General features: G+C 42.3%; 1 protein-coding gene and 1 long non-coding RNA gene across 3 annotated transcripts in view; one reads left to right on the top strand and one right to left on the bottom strand.

Moving 5' to 3' along the window:
• Positions 1 to 15,334, bottom strand: part of LHFPL2 (LHFPL tetraspan subfamily member 2) — a 164,755-nt gene that overhangs the window by 98,239 nt on the left and 51,182 nt on the right. The window lies entirely within an intron of this gene.
• Positions 14,410 to 15,334, top strand: part of LOC102491661 (uncharacterized) — an 8,711-nt gene continuing 7,786 nt past the window's right edge. The window contains exon 1 of the long non-coding RNA XR_003548568.1: positions 14,410 to 14,509. This is a non-coding gene — a long non-coding RNA (uncharacterized LOC102491661). The remainder of the gene's footprint in view (positions 14,510 to 15,334) is intronic.

The following is a 15,334-nucleotide window of genomic DNA, read 5'->3' as shown; positions in this document are numbered from 1 at the left end:
TAAGTAAAAATCTGTTTCTAAAAAGAAGTAGAGATTATTTTATCTTACATTATTGCACATTAGAAAAATAAATAACATTTTACCCAGTGGGGATGGGGGGGTAGGGGGGAAGATGAATCAGCAGGTAGTAAGGGACACAGGGTGACAGTAATGCTGTCCAACATAGTGGGAATCCTCAAAGGGTGAGTGCCCAAAATACCAGTGCTTGGACTAGCCTCTGAGAACTCGTGTTCTGGAATAACCTTAGAATATGGCCATAGAGGACAGCGACGGGACAAGTGAGTTTAAAGAGCATGTTAGGTAATTGTAAGAATCCCTCCTCCACGTGATGATAACCCAACTTTCTCTAACTCCAAACATATGTACAGGATCATTTTGAAGACAGAAACTACAGGGACTATTGTTGGGCACTGGCAGTGTGTAAACCTCCTTGCTCACATTGTTTCAGATGAGCAGTCCGCTGTTAGCCTGATGGGATATCCTTTGTAGGCAACTTGACATTTCTCTCTTGCTAATCTTAATATCTTGTCTTTGTGGTTTTGGTCAATCTGGTTATAATGTGTCTTGGAGAAGATCTTCTTGGGTTGATTCTATTTGGGGTCCTTTGTATTTCTTGGGACTAGATCTTTAAATGCCTCCCCAGGTTTGGAAAGTTTTCTTTCAGGATTTCATGGAATAGATTACCAATGCCCTTATGAGTCTCTTCTCCTTCTGGGATACCAATTATCCAGATGTTTGGACATTTAATGGTATCTAGTATTTCTCATATATTATTCTCTCTCATTGTCACGCTCTCTCTCTCTTTTTTTTCCCCTTCGGCAATTTTCTCAGCCTTTGTGGTGGATTTTTCTAGGCCAGAGATTCTATCTTCTACATCTGAGATTCGATTTTCTGTATGACCTAGTATGATCTTAATTTTTTCAAGGGAGGTTTTGACTTCCTGTATTACAGCCTTCACCTCTAACAATTCTGTTTGATTCTTTTTTTATGGTGTGTACTACTTTCAGGGAAAACTATTTCAAAAGATTTGTCAAAATCTGTACCATAACAAAACTAAGTGTGTAAGAAGCTGTAGTAAAATATTTTTAACAAAACTAAGTGTGTAAGAAGCTGTAGTAAAATATTTTTATAAAGTCTATGACACCATCAAGCCTTGCTCAATAATGTATAATAAAGAAGGATGTTCTGAAAGTTCATGGAAAAATTAAAGAAGAGTTCATTTTGGTATATAAAAAAAAAAATCAAAGCCCACGCATGGTGTTTTTCATAAAATATTTTCTTCATAAATTTCTTGAAAACACCCTCATATGATCTACCAATGAAAATGAATCCTAAGTGCAGCCTTGGTGGTATATGTCTTGTGCCACCACTTGGGAGGCTGGAAGCTGCATGGAAGGGCCAGGTTGGTTCCCGGACAGCCTGCATAGCCTGGGCATGGCTGCAGGTGCCTGAGGTCCTAGCTAATTGGGAAGCTGGGACATGAGGATCACGATACAGCGAGACCCTATCCAAACACCTCTCTGTCTCTTCTAAAGGGAAAGAAAAAAATCAATAGGGTGAAATTATCCCAGAAAAGCATGTCTAGTAAGGAAGAGAAGAGCTGGCTACCGCATGTAGAAAAGTACTAGTATCTACATCTCGTAGATATTAAAGGAGTTAGGACATATGAAATATCTGGTCTCTCCATGTAGAGTTATTTGAGGCTTAGCCAAATAACTCTACACAGCAAGTGTTCAGAAATGCTTACTGAATACATGAATATCTTGTAAGACTGAGAAAGACTGCTCTTTGTGCCAAAGAATGAGCATTTGGGCACAGCATGGATCCAAGAATTGCACATTTATGCAGGGCTGCATTTTTAAAATACGGCTCTGAGTTACTCTAGTCTGTTGAAACTTTTAGAGTTTATTATTATTATTATTCCAGAATAATAATAATAAATATTTCATAATATTTCATACTGGAGATGATTATTCCAGAATCATCTCCAGTATGAAGTAAAGTGGGTACCTATCGATATATTACTTTCCTTTTTTCCTTTATAAGTGACAGAAAGAGAGAGAGAAGGAGAGAGAGAGAAAATAGGAGAAAGAAAGCTATCTTTGTCAGGGTATTACTGTGTAACAATCCTCCTCCCCAGATGCCCAGTTAGCTAGGAGTACAGATGCCACAACTGCGCCCAGCATGTTCAGGCCAGCCCAGGAACAGAACCTGGGCTCTCATGCAGCCTCCATCCTTCCTAGCAATGGCACTGCCTGCGGACCACTGTAGCAGGGCCCCTGTATTAATTTTTGTTATCTAATGGAGGAAAAAGAAAATAGGAACATAACTTCCCAGCATGGGATACAAAAGGAAAAACTCAGCCCTACAAGGTCCAGGAATATAAATGTCTACTGTGGGCACAAGCATCATAGTTACAAATTTAAACCCAAATCCATGAGCAGAATCTTGGCACAGACTAAAACAGTGACAAATGTGGCATCTGAACTAAACGCAAAAGATCAGTTAAATGTAAAGGTCCAATTTCAAGACAGAAAAAAAACAAAGTTGGCTTAGGCAGTTAGCTTTTAAGTCTGCAACTAACTGTAGCTTCCCAAAAATAGTAACCCAAAGCCACTGATGGGGGAACGAATGTAGATGCCCTACTTAAAAGAGTTGGTCAAAGAAGTTAAGGCCCAACACCAATCACTGAAGCAGTAGGGTGAGGGCCTGCTCCAGTATCTCTGCAGGTGGGGCCGTTCAATGCAGGGACCCTGGAATCTCTCGGGCTGGGGCAGGACAGGAAGAGAACAGAGCTCTGCCCTAGCTACAACCAGCATGACTGGGACCAGCAGTTGGCATAATGGCTATGTGGCTGGACTCCCACGTAGCCAACTGCGATTTGAGTCCCGGACCCAGTGGCTTAAACTCACACCGGGCACGTGTGCATGCGTGCCCAAGACCCTGAGAGGATAGAGAAGGAGAAGGGATTGCAATGTGGCCATCCCCGCTGGGGGATGACTTCTCGCTTTCTATCTCTCTGCCTTTCTGGTGAGAGCATGCGCCCTATAGCATAAACCACAAACTTCTCAAAAAACAAACAAACAAAAAAAGAAAACAGCATGACTGTGCACATCTTCATTTTTTCCACTCCACTAGAATTCCACTTAAAACTGTGAAGAAAGTAGCCAGCTCTGACGGCACAGCAGTAATGCCAATGTGCTGCAATGCCGAAGCCATGTGGGAAGGTCTCGAGTTCACATCCTGAAGTCTAACTGTATATGCCAGACTGTGTGTATGTGCCCATGATCCTGGCTGGCTGAGACTGAAAGTGGATCATGGCATGAAGACTGTTGAGGATACTGTCTCTCTCTCTCTCTCTTTCCTTGCCCACTCTCCCCCATATAAGAAACAAATTAACTTTAAAAATCAATTTTTTGGAGAGGTTTTTGCTATAGGGTACATGCACTCACTAGAAAGACAGTGAGAGACAGAGAGACAGAAAGCAAAAAATCACCCCAGGGGGAATGGCCACACTGCAATCTCTTCTCCTCCATTCTCCTCTCAGGATCTTGGGCACGCACGCACATGCGCCCAGCATGAGTTTAAGCCACTAGGCCTGGGACTCAAACTGTGGTCGACAACATGGGAGTCCAGTGACATAGCCATTAAGCCAACTACTGGTCCCAGTTTATTATTTTTTTTTAAAGATAGCATTCACTGTTAAAATAAACATTTTGGAAGCCACTGCCCTGGAGTATATTAATTTGGGGAGTTAAAAATCACAAGTTTTAAAATTCTACTTTCTAAGTTCACTTTTACGGTTGGCTCAAGCATATGCTGGTGATGGTTATGTTGTTAGTACAGACATTAAGTAGCATGTAAGTTTTAGAATTATGTAATTTTTGAATTATGTCTAAGAGAAATGAATATCTTTTTCATCAAAAAAGTGGTTGAGATATTTTACTTCAGACCACCTGCCTTTCCTATTTTTCAAAGAAAACAAATTATAATTAAACCCATTTTCTTCCCTGGGTAAAGATGAGATCTTTGTGAGGCTTCACATGTTACTGCATTTGTACTTAGAAACTGGAGAAGATGTTCATGTTTAACAGTAAAAATCCATTTATATAGAACCGTTCTCTAAGGGGTTGTGTGTATTGGAATCACGTTTTTTCCCAAACGATTTTCATAAAATTCCAGTGTGCTGTTCTTTTACAGATGAAAATCAAGTGTTTCAAATTTTCCTTGCAAAATGATATTTGACTATATGAAGAAACTAGAACAACCGTAGAGAACAATGGAGTTGAAACAGAAGGTCTCTCGGGCACCGTGGGCCCCCTCTGCATGGCCTCAGTGCTGTGTGTGTGAGTCACGGCTGCTGCTGACAGGACAGGAGGACCTCAGAGAGAAGCTGGTGCCAACTCGACATTTCATAGAAGAGTGAACTGAAGTCCAGAGAAACGAAGTAACAAAAGTGTCTCGCGACAGAGCTAGACACTGCAAACCAGGCTCTCCTCCTGATGGGTGTTCTTGCCAGCTCCTCTCCCCATTCCCAAACAGGAGGGTACATTCCCGTCCAACTCTATGAAACTGGTCCAGCTGCAGAAGTGCACACTGGTCAAAGCTGCTACACAGCAGCTGAGGCCACATGGGAGGCCTGAGTGGACGCTCAGCCCACCCTAGAAAAGTTGGGTGGAGTGGCACACATCTGTGGTCCCAGCCACTGAAAGACTGAGCAAAGAATAGTGACACAGCAAGATCCTGCCTAAAAAAACAAACAGCTGGGGTCACACAGGAGGTCTGGGTTCAGATCCCAGACCAACCTGAGTGGGCCAGGTGTATAATGGCACCAGCAGTCCCACTAACTGGAAGGCTGGAGCAGGGGGATCATGGCATGGTGAGACCCTGTCAACAACAACAACAACAAAGTCCTCTCCCTCCTTTCTCTCAATAAAAACAAAACCAAAAGGACTCCTCAGAACTATGAAGCTTTATTTCAAGCATCTGACTCAGTGAAGGAAGTTTTGTCTTCAAGACGAGACCCACTAGCAGTGGGCACTAAGAGCCTGCTTCCCAGAGAGTACTTCAGATTTTCACAGTAGCTGATAAAGACGCACCCCTCCCCACGCCAAGAGGAGCCTGCCAGCCCCTCCAGGACCAGGACAAAGGCTCTGTCCCATCCCAGGGGGAAAAGTCAGGATCAGATCTCTTTCCATGCCCTCTAGCCCCGTCTTCCAGCCCTCACTGTGACCCATGGCACATATGTGAGAGGCAGCTGGTCAGGGTTAAAAGTACAGTCTGGTCACAGAGCCCGGCTGAGCTGACTGGTGCACATAGTGGCTGAACCCTGGCTTGGCCTCACCATCTCCAGTCTCCAACCAGATGTGTTAACTGGCTGCAGATTCTTCAACCCGGTCTCAGATGAATTTCCCAACTAACAAGAAAAGTAATGGGACAGAATCTCTAGCAAGGGAAAATCGTTTCACTTATTAACGGCTAATCACGCACCAGCAAAGTTGACTATATACAATGGCGAACAACCACCTATGGCCAGTTTAAATCCCTTTCTCCACAGAATAATTCTGTAGTAGAGGGTTATAGATGCCTCACGGGACTCTTCAGGAAAGACTTCCCTCAGGAGCAGCTCTGCGGGATGCATCAGTTTGGTTCCACCCACTAGAACTAGATGCTGTTCTGTTCGCCAGACCTTCCGCTGTCACTGTGTGGATTTCTCAGTCACCAAACCCTGACTGCCTCAATGCTCTGGGTGTGTATGACACATCTTCTGGCTGTCAAAGCAGAAAAGACCTCAAAGAGAATCTGGGGCGGCTGCCATTTTATGGAAGGGCAAACTCAGTCCAGAGAAATAAAGTGACAAAGTCTTGGTGGCTGAGCGAGAGACTACAAATCAGGCACTCCCTCCTAATCCTGGGTCCCTCCTAGGGGATTCAAGCCAAGACCTGGGGTGTTCAGATGTGCCACAGGCTCCACGGGGCATGAAGAGGAAGAGCAACCCCCAGAGCAGTTTATCTGATTTATAGTTGAGGATTAAACACAAGATTTTGTTTAAAAGAAAAGATTTAGGCCAGCCAGTGGCATGGTGCTTAGGGTGGCGGGATCCGCTGTCACTGTGTGGATTTCTCAGTCACCAAACCCTGACTGCCTCAATGCTCTGGGTGTGTATGACACATCTTCTGGCTGTCAAAGCAGAAAAGACCTCAAAGAGAATCTGGGGCGGCTGCCATTTTATAGAAGGGCAAACTCAGTCCAGAGAAATAAAGTGACAAAGTCTTGGTGGCTGAGCGAGAGACTACAAATCAGGCACTCCCTCCTAATCCTGGGTCCCTCCTAGGGGATTCAAGCCAAGACCTGGGGTGTTCAGATGTGCCACAGGCTCCACGGGGCATGAAGAGGAAGAGCAACCCCCAGAGCAGTTTATCTGATTTATAGTTGAGGATTAAACACAAGATTTTGTTTAAAAGAAAAGATTTAGGCCAGCCAGTGGCATGGTGCTTAGGGTGGCGGGATCCCACACGGCCAACGGTGTGGTTCAAGTTCTAAACCTGGATGCTTGAGAAACATGCTAGACAAGTGTGCATACATACATGGCCAAAATTCCAAAGGGAAGGAGAAATGGAGAAGGGACTGGGGTGGGACCGGCCCCCATAGGAGGTACTTTCTCTCTCTCTCCCCAGTGAGTGCACTTGCTCTTTGGCAAATTAAAAAATATGTAAAAGAAAGGGCTCACTGTAAGTACACATTTTGAAAACCACCACATGGCTGAGCTAACTTCAAATAAAACTTAAAAGAGAGAAATGAACGAAAAGCATAGGGTCACATTTTAATAAATGTGTCCTTTCTAAGGGAACAGGAAAGAAAACAGCACTAAGACCAAATGTTGGAGTTTAGAGTTCTCTTCTTTATTTGGGCCTGCCCAGGAAAACAGAGAGAGAGACAGAGACAGACAGACAAAGGGAACATAATCCATTTTAGTTTCAAGGTCCCTGGGGAAGTCTTGACTGGACAACTCAAGAGACAGAGAAAGTGGACATTTAGCATTCTAACCATCCCTAAGATAAATCTTTACTCAAACAAATAAACTACGGTTTTCATAAATTACCTGCATAAATAAATAAATAAAGTTGTCAGTTTTTCTTTTTGCCCATATGTCAGAGTACCTTTAACAGCTTTCTATTTCTCCCCTTCCTAAAACAACCCCTTCATACAGGGGCTCACGAGTGTGAGCGGACTGTGTCTTTAAGGTCCGTGGGAGGGAGGTGTACTGGCTTGCCACTGTGTGGTGGGCGTTCAGAGCTGGATGCAATTTGCAGGAGGAGAAGGAGATGGCCCTGGGGACACAGGGAATTCAACAAGGCACCAAGAACTATGTTCACTGTGGTTTGGCATTCCACAAAGAACCTTTTCTTTGACTTTTCGGTTTTGTCATTCTAGGCTCATACTGGAGCCAAATGATTTAAGACTGTGCTTTAGACAATCTTCTTAACTTTTTCAGGTTTATAGCTTCCAATGACAACGAACCAAACAACCATTTTTGCATTTTATAGACGACTTACAGGCAGCAAACTTGCTTGTTAGCAATGCAATGGTTCTTTACAGGAAGTGCTTCGAGCTAAGTACAGCTCTTTGGGGATTTTGTTAATATGTTCAGTCAAGTCAGCTCTGTCTAAGCCTCACGCCCTCTCAGAGCCATCCTCCGAAAAGATAGAAAGTCATTTTCTAAAATGACAACCCCTTACTTCCTCCTTCCCACTCACTCCTAAATTTCCACAGGCAACATTAACTGACGATGAAAATGAGTAACACAGACATTTCTAGGCATGGAGAACTCAAAAGGCTGTGGAAAGTCAAAGGATAATGTAGCAAAGGACTGATGCTCCTTTCGCTTTAATGATATATGAATATTAACATGAGTTGTTTTATAAAGCTGGAACACGGCAAAAGGCCATCTTGGTGTGCCTCCAAGCAGACTTAGGAAGTGACCTAATTTTTCTGTTCCACTTTTGAAAGATGTCCATGACTGGAATTCCACAATCTCCACTGGTAGCCTGACTTTTGGTTTAATTTCCTTCAGAGTCAAAGGGGACTATTTCTCTCAACTTAAAAAAAAAAAAAAGAAAAAGAAAAAATGCTAAACAAAAGCTGAACTCTTGTAAAGATGTCATCTGAACCCATCAACTGGCAAATGGAACAATGCAAATGTGAACAGCTAAGAACTGGGCTCTCCACTAAGCACAGGGCCATAGGAAATGGGCCTGGCTTCCTAGGACAGGCAGCTGCTCCCTTCCCTCACTGGGCCCAGGGTATCTACCCTCATGACTCAAGTTCACAGCTTAAGAAGCGATGCCACAGATCCTAGAAGGAAAGAAGCCACTTATGTACAACGAGGTATTTCCTAGAAGCCGAGGGAAATCTCTTTCAGACTCTCTGCACTTTCCAAATGACAAAAATTTTTCTTTCAGTATGTTTTCTTTTTTGCTTTTTTAAGAGTCCCAGAGCAATACTATACTGAGATTGTTTTTTTTTTTTTTTGTTGTTAAATTTTAAGTGAACTTTGCACTGAGCTACACTCCTTGAAACAAGTCTTCCAGAGATTTTGCCCTTGGCCTCCTGGAATTTCTCAATGAAGCTCGAAAGAGATGTTTACCTGACCCCAAATGTTATCCTAATGAAAACTCTGTTTTTAATTCTTTGAACTCTTCTCTTTCTCTTTCCTTGTCATGCCCTCTGGGAAAGAAAGACCAGTACAGATGTTGGCTTGACCTCAACTGGCAAACACCAAGATAATTGTGCTCTAATAGTTTCTCAAGAACTTGGACAGAATCACAGAGGGAGTAATTATGCAGCCTTCTCTGGCATGGCTGGCTGCGCTCGCCTGCTTAGAGGATCAACGTGAAGATAGGAGAGGCAGCACACTACCCTTTTAACAAAAACAAAATGTCAGGCATAAGAAGAATAAAAGGAATATTACAAGTTTGTCAAAAGCAACAAGAGCGGAAAGAACTGTGGCCTGATGGGCAGGAAGATGGAGGAGTGACAATTTTTCTGCCAAAGAATAAGTCTAAACAAGGCTGGATCCAAGAAAGTCTCTGACAGGTGGCATTTCAGGAGCTCTGGAATTAGGCACCTACCATCAGGAGTTAGTGGACAAATTCCTTCTCTTCCAAGAGGGAAGGTTCTGGTATGGAGATTTGGGCAATTGCATATCAAATGGTCATATTTACGAATTTGGGAAGGGCTTAGGTTGCCTCCACCAGGCTATCACACGAGAGTTAAACACATTTCAACAATTTCTTTTGCTTTTTCTTTTTTGAGAGATTTTTTGCTATAGAGTGCTTGTGCTTGCCAAGAGACAGAAAGCAGGAAACCAGCCCCCTCCCAGAGGGCATGGTCACGTCACAATCCCTTCTCCTCTCGAGATTTTGGGCACACACACACACAAGCACTTGTCACAAGTTTCAAGTTGATTGGCCGATACTCTAACTGTGGTTGGCCATGGGGGAGTCCAGCACCTTAACCACTATGCTACTTGCTGGCCCCTTAGAAATTTCTTATCTCAAGAAGGCTTCTGCCTGGGGACATGTACCAAGAGATAAGGGCGTAAGAGGGATGGCTTCAATTCATTGCCCATTTCTCAGGAATCATTAGGTTAAGATGCTTGCAATACCCTTCCATGCCACTCCCTCTTGAATGCTCGGTTCCCAGAAGTGTGCCAGTTTGTAGCTACCTGTCTGCAACAAACCAGATGACCCAGTGCTCCACTGACAGTGAACATTGTGGGGGCTTGGAGACTCCAAGTCCTGCTCCCTGCTTCTAGAAGCTACAGCCTGTAGCAGGGCGTGTACCTATTCACCACAGGCTGGACTCAAGCCGGCACTTCCAGAACGGTACTCCCGGTCTAACAGTGAAGATTAACTGGAACCCCGTAAAAAAAAAAAAAAAAAAAAGGTAATTATTTATTCCACCTTTTGGAATTTGATTCAGCAAAAGAAAGATGAAAACTGCCTGCACAGATCACAGATGTCAGGAACCAGTTGAGTAGGATACATCTACAGATCGGTTGCAATGCCCACAGTAGTGCTTAATTTATACTTGTTGACTGACTAGACTGCTCAGTGGGACTTCTGAAATACTGCTCTTTTGGCATTTTCTTTAATAAGAATATTTTTCATTTATATTCTTGGTATATCTAATCAAGAACTTTAATAAGGATCTTTAGGTAGAGGAAGACCAAGCAAGTCCCTGGAGCTTCCTCATTCCATGAAACAACTAAAATGCTTGAGAACAGTTATGGTGGAGAAATTCTTAATGCTACCAGAAACAGAAAATAAGTAAGTAAATTTTTTAAAAGAATCATTTTTATTTAACTTTATTTATTTATTATCATTATTATTATTATTATTAACTTGAGAGACAGAGAGAAAGAGGGAAAGTGAGAAAGCAAGCCACTAGATCTGGGACTTGAACCATGGTTGGCTCTGTGGGAGTCCAACACTCTCAACCACCATGCCACCTGCTGGCCCTGAAAGTAAATTATTTTTTTTAAAAAATGTTCATTTATCTTCATACAGCACAATTCAGGCTACTTCTTTATCCTGCTACGCCTAAACAGGAGCTCTAGAATTAAAACAAGGAAACTATTTTCACTTTCATTCAAAGTTTCAATGACTAAGTTTAATATCAATGACACTTTTTTCTTTTTTTTTTTTAAGGAAGAGTGATGATTTCAAAAAGAGTTTTTCTTCTCAATGCAAAATACTATCTTTGATCTTAGTTTAGGCTGAAGCCATCTGGCCTCAATGACAACTCTGGGCTCCAGGCAAGCAGCTTATCTGAAGGACAATTACAAATGGAGATGAAGGCACTAACCACAAGACATTGCCGAGCACAGGGCCCAGTCCCCAGTAAGTGCCTCAAACTTTCAAGAGCTTCTCCCCTATCTCCAACCAGAGAGCAGCACCAGGTTGCCTCACCAGACAGCTGTTGGGAATAAGACATGGCATCATCATGAGAAAGCAGGACACACACATGAATTGTTGTTGGTGCTGCATGTTATCCCATTAGATTTCCATGTTTTCTCATTTGCTGAGAGCTGCTATCCCATCTGGTCTTCCAGAAGCACTGTGTGAAATACCGGGACATCCGGGTCCTATTTCAGAAACCCAGAATCTGAAGCCCCTGGTACGTGGAGGCATCACACAAGTGGTATTGCACAGACTCCTCTCCCGAGAGTCACCGCAAAACCCCACATGTGTGGGCCACAGAGCCTGTGACAAGTACTCCCCCTCGGCAGAGTTTAAGTGCCCTGAGAGTGACCATAAGAGGCCGCACCCCTGCTTGACTCACCCATATACTAGGTATCCACATCAAAATAAACAGCGATAATGTCCTGACTTAACAGGGGAGAGAATAAATTGGTCCTTACATTTCAGCCCACTATTCAACGTAGGCTTCTTTGCTTATTACTATACAATAGATTGTGTTTTCTAAGTTATTACTTGAAGTACTCTAGAAAAGTACATTTCAATACAAAAAGTAAAATATTTCTTTCATGTATAACAAGCTTTGGAATATTACTCTTTTTTTTTTAAAGGAATTAGTTATTTTCTTTCATTTATTATTTTTTTTAATTTGACCAGAGAGAGAAAGGAAGAAAGGAAGCTACCAGGTCTAGGACTCAAACTATAATCAGCCATGTGGGAGCTCAGTTCCTTCACTACCACGCACCTACCGACCCCAGAATATTCTTTTTAATTTTTTGTACACGTAATTATTGTATATCTTAACAGTCTAAGTATAGCTTTTTTCAAGGCATATTGCAATGCATATTGATCAAGTCAGAGATATTACCATATACATCATCCTCAAAAGGTCGCTTTTCATTGTTGTGTCGGCTAAGTGTCTTTTTCCTGAGTCCCTCCTCCAAAGCCTCCCTAACTCAGAATATTCTTAACCCTTCTTGCTGCCTAATGAATGCTTACTGGACTTATAAATTCAGTAAGCTTATTTCTTTATTTGAGATTGGAAAAACCTAACAGCGATTGCTTCAGAAATGAACAACAGCTAGATTATTACAAGTACTCTTATTTCAATTTTGTTCTTCACAGTTATACTAAAATAAGGGTATTTCTTATAATTATCTAAAGTCTTTGATGATTGCGAAAAACAGGTATCAAATAAGGCAAGTATGAATCCTCAAATTCTGCTTGCAATGTTAAGTTAAAAATGCCTGTTGTGGGACTAGCAGATGGCATAATGGTCACATCACTGGATCCCCACATAGTCAACCACAGTTCGAGTCCCAGACCTGGCAGTTTAAAACTCACACTGTGTGCATGTGCATGCATGCCCAAAATTCCAAGAGGAGAATAGAGAAAAAGGGATTGTGGTGTGGCCATCCCCTCTGTCTCTCCAGCAAGCACAAGCACCCTACAGCAAAAATCTCTCCAAAAAATAATAATAATAATGCCTGTTGCACAGCCAATTATAGCTGGTTGTGGGCTCACATTTTCCACAATCTCTGTTGGCATGGTTGTTGCTTGCTGGCAAAGAAGCTCGTTACAGCCCTATTAAATAGAGCAAATGATGACAATGGTAGACACTGCAAACTAACCATTATGGAAGAATTTCACCATCTTAAAAGATCTATGAGTCAAGAATAAATGGTTCCACAGAAAAAGACTATCAGAAAACACTGACACCTCCAACCTACGTTTTTCTCTCTACCTTCTACACCTCCTAGACAAGAAGGGACTTGGTCCTAATCCACAATCTTCTGTGCCCACATGTAAGCCATTATGGGTAACTGTGCTTGGAATTTAATTTCACATCTGCTCTTCTGTAGCCTTTGGAAATCTAGGACTTTCTCTGACAATTGTTTGCAAAGGCCATAATCACAGGCATCTGTAACTGGATCCCCAGCTACAGGGCAAAATGCCACAGAATCCCAAGAGGCTTTTGGTCAAACCTTACTTGGTTTCTCTTGTTCACTTTAAAACTACACTGGGCCTTCAACTTGCACAGAGCTGATTAGCACTAGAAGGGGGCCAGGTCCTCTGTATCATCCTCACCACAAAAGTGTAGGCAAATCTTTACCATTTCCCGTCCACCTTCCCAAAGAGGCCTGGTGGCCCTGGTGGGGTAATCTCAGCTAAGGTCAAGTGAGGGTCCCTGAACCACTTCATGCCCTGACCCCCCGTGGTTCCAGAATCCCAGAAGGGGGCATGAGGATGTTTTCTGGTTGCCAGACAATAGATACCACTAGTACATTTTCAATTCTTCGAGTTGGCTCCTTGAGTCATTCAGAAACTGTGTGGCTCAGGAGCTAGGTCTGCCCTTCCTAATCACAGCTGGCCACTAGCACATCATGTGACCTTGAGCAACACAACTAATTTCTTTATGTCTGATCTATGTTTTAAAAGTTAACGGCATGGCCGGCAGGTGGCATAGCGGTTGAGGCGTTGGACTTCCACATGACCGACTGAGGTTTGAGTCCTGAATTTGGTGGCTTGATTTTTCACTCTCCCTTTCTTTCTGTCTCTCTCTGAGCAAATGGAAATAAATAAATAAATAAATAAATCTTTTTTAAAAAGGTTAATGCCAACCACTTCTCAGATTGGAACTGCTTTACTTTTCATCCTACAAACACAAAAGTCAAATGGAACTAGTTTTTGTACTAACTCAGCCAGTACTGACTTAGTAACTCTGAGCAAGCAACTTCCCCTCTGGGTACCTCAGTTTTAAATCTGCTTTCTAGCCATCTCTCATTTTTTCCTCATGAGGAACAAATGTACAATATACATAGAAGTGATCTTCAAAGGACGAAGCTCTGTTAAAATTCTAAGGTATTATAATTTCTGTCATCCTCACTAACCTCTTTAAAAGTTCCATGCTGATAGTTCAGAGCTCCGGAACCAGAGAGGTTAGGCTAACAGAAGTAATTTAACTGTCCGGAGCCTCAATTTTCTCATCTGCGAAGTCGGAATAAAATAATAATACCTAAGAGAATTAGTGTTAGGATTAAAAAAGCACTTAAAACAGTGCATTAATTACTCTCATTATCTATGATTCACCTTGCTTTGTTATCTCATAAGGCATCTTTCACAATCAATTTCCATTTTTAAGCCATTCAACATTAATGTACTATGAAAAGGGGAAGGACTAAGAAATATGTTTATCTTATCTCATTGAATCCTGCCAACCAACAGGGGTGGCGGATTTTATTATTCCTCTTTTTAAGGGAAGTTCTGGAAGGTCAAATGGCTATCACATGGCAGCCAGGATTCAGAGTCAGGCCTGTATGATCCGGACTGTTTTCCATGACAACCAATTTCCATTCAGATGTAACAAAGCTTTCTTTAATAACTGAGAAAGTCATCTAAGTTTTATAGGCAGTGTGGTTCAAAGTCTTCAGCCAAAGAGAGCACTAGACTTGGAGTTAAGCAGTCGAGATTCAGCTCAAAAGATGCCTATTCCCCTGCCCCTCCTCAACCTCCACTCTTGTGAACAGGTAGGCAGAGACTCTGCCCCACGCCTAGCTGGGTGGACTTCTGGGAGGCATTTGCCACCCAGAAGATTAAGTGCCAGTTCCTGTGCACTTCCTCCAACAGAGCACAGGTTGGTTCCATGAGGTCTGACATGACATCTGGTTCACCTGTATGCCCAACACCCCGCCTGATGCCCAGCCCCGCACGGGACACAATATGGTTAGCTGAGTGAACATGTGAATGGTAGCCATCTAGATGGTCCTCACTGCACAGAGGACTGCTTCATTTGACAAGGACTAGAATGAGAAAGGAGCCCAGAAATAAACCTGACCCTGTAGGGTATCCCTTCAGAAGATGGTTCGTGACATACTCAAGGCCACATCTTCTAAAAAGTATTTCATTAGCTTATACAGTAGAAATAGATCCAACTAAACTAACACTATTATGAAACTTAACTAGGCCTCAGTATAGCCTTTACATTTTTTTCATTTTTTTTGGGGGGGGGGTGTCCAGGAAGTCACCAAAATAAAAACAAAATAAGCAATAGTTTTAGAGACACATTGTAGTGAAAAGTACCTCACAACAGAGCAGATACAAACTTAAAGACACTAATTGACTATATAAGCAAAACAAAATTCAAACTCACTATGCTATATACCTAGAACTTCCAAGTCAACTGACCTCACTTTTTTATTTTTATTCACTTCCTTCTGAATTTATATATTTTTAAACAATTAATGAATACCAAAGATATAGTTTCTTTTTTTTTTTTTTTTTGGAGAGGTTTTTGCTATAGGGTGCATGCGCTCGCCAGACAGACAGAGAGAGACAGAGAGACAGAAAGCGAG

Source organism: Tupaia chinensis, unplaced genomic scaffold (assembly GCF_000334495.1).
Source record: "Tupaia chinensis unplaced genomic scaffold, TupChi_1.0 Scaffold000099_1, whole genome shotgun sequence".
NCBI lineage: Eukaryota > Metazoa > Chordata > Mammalia > Scandentia > Tupaiidae > Tupaia > Tupaia belangeri.
This window is presented reverse-complemented; position numbering and strand designations above follow the sequence as displayed.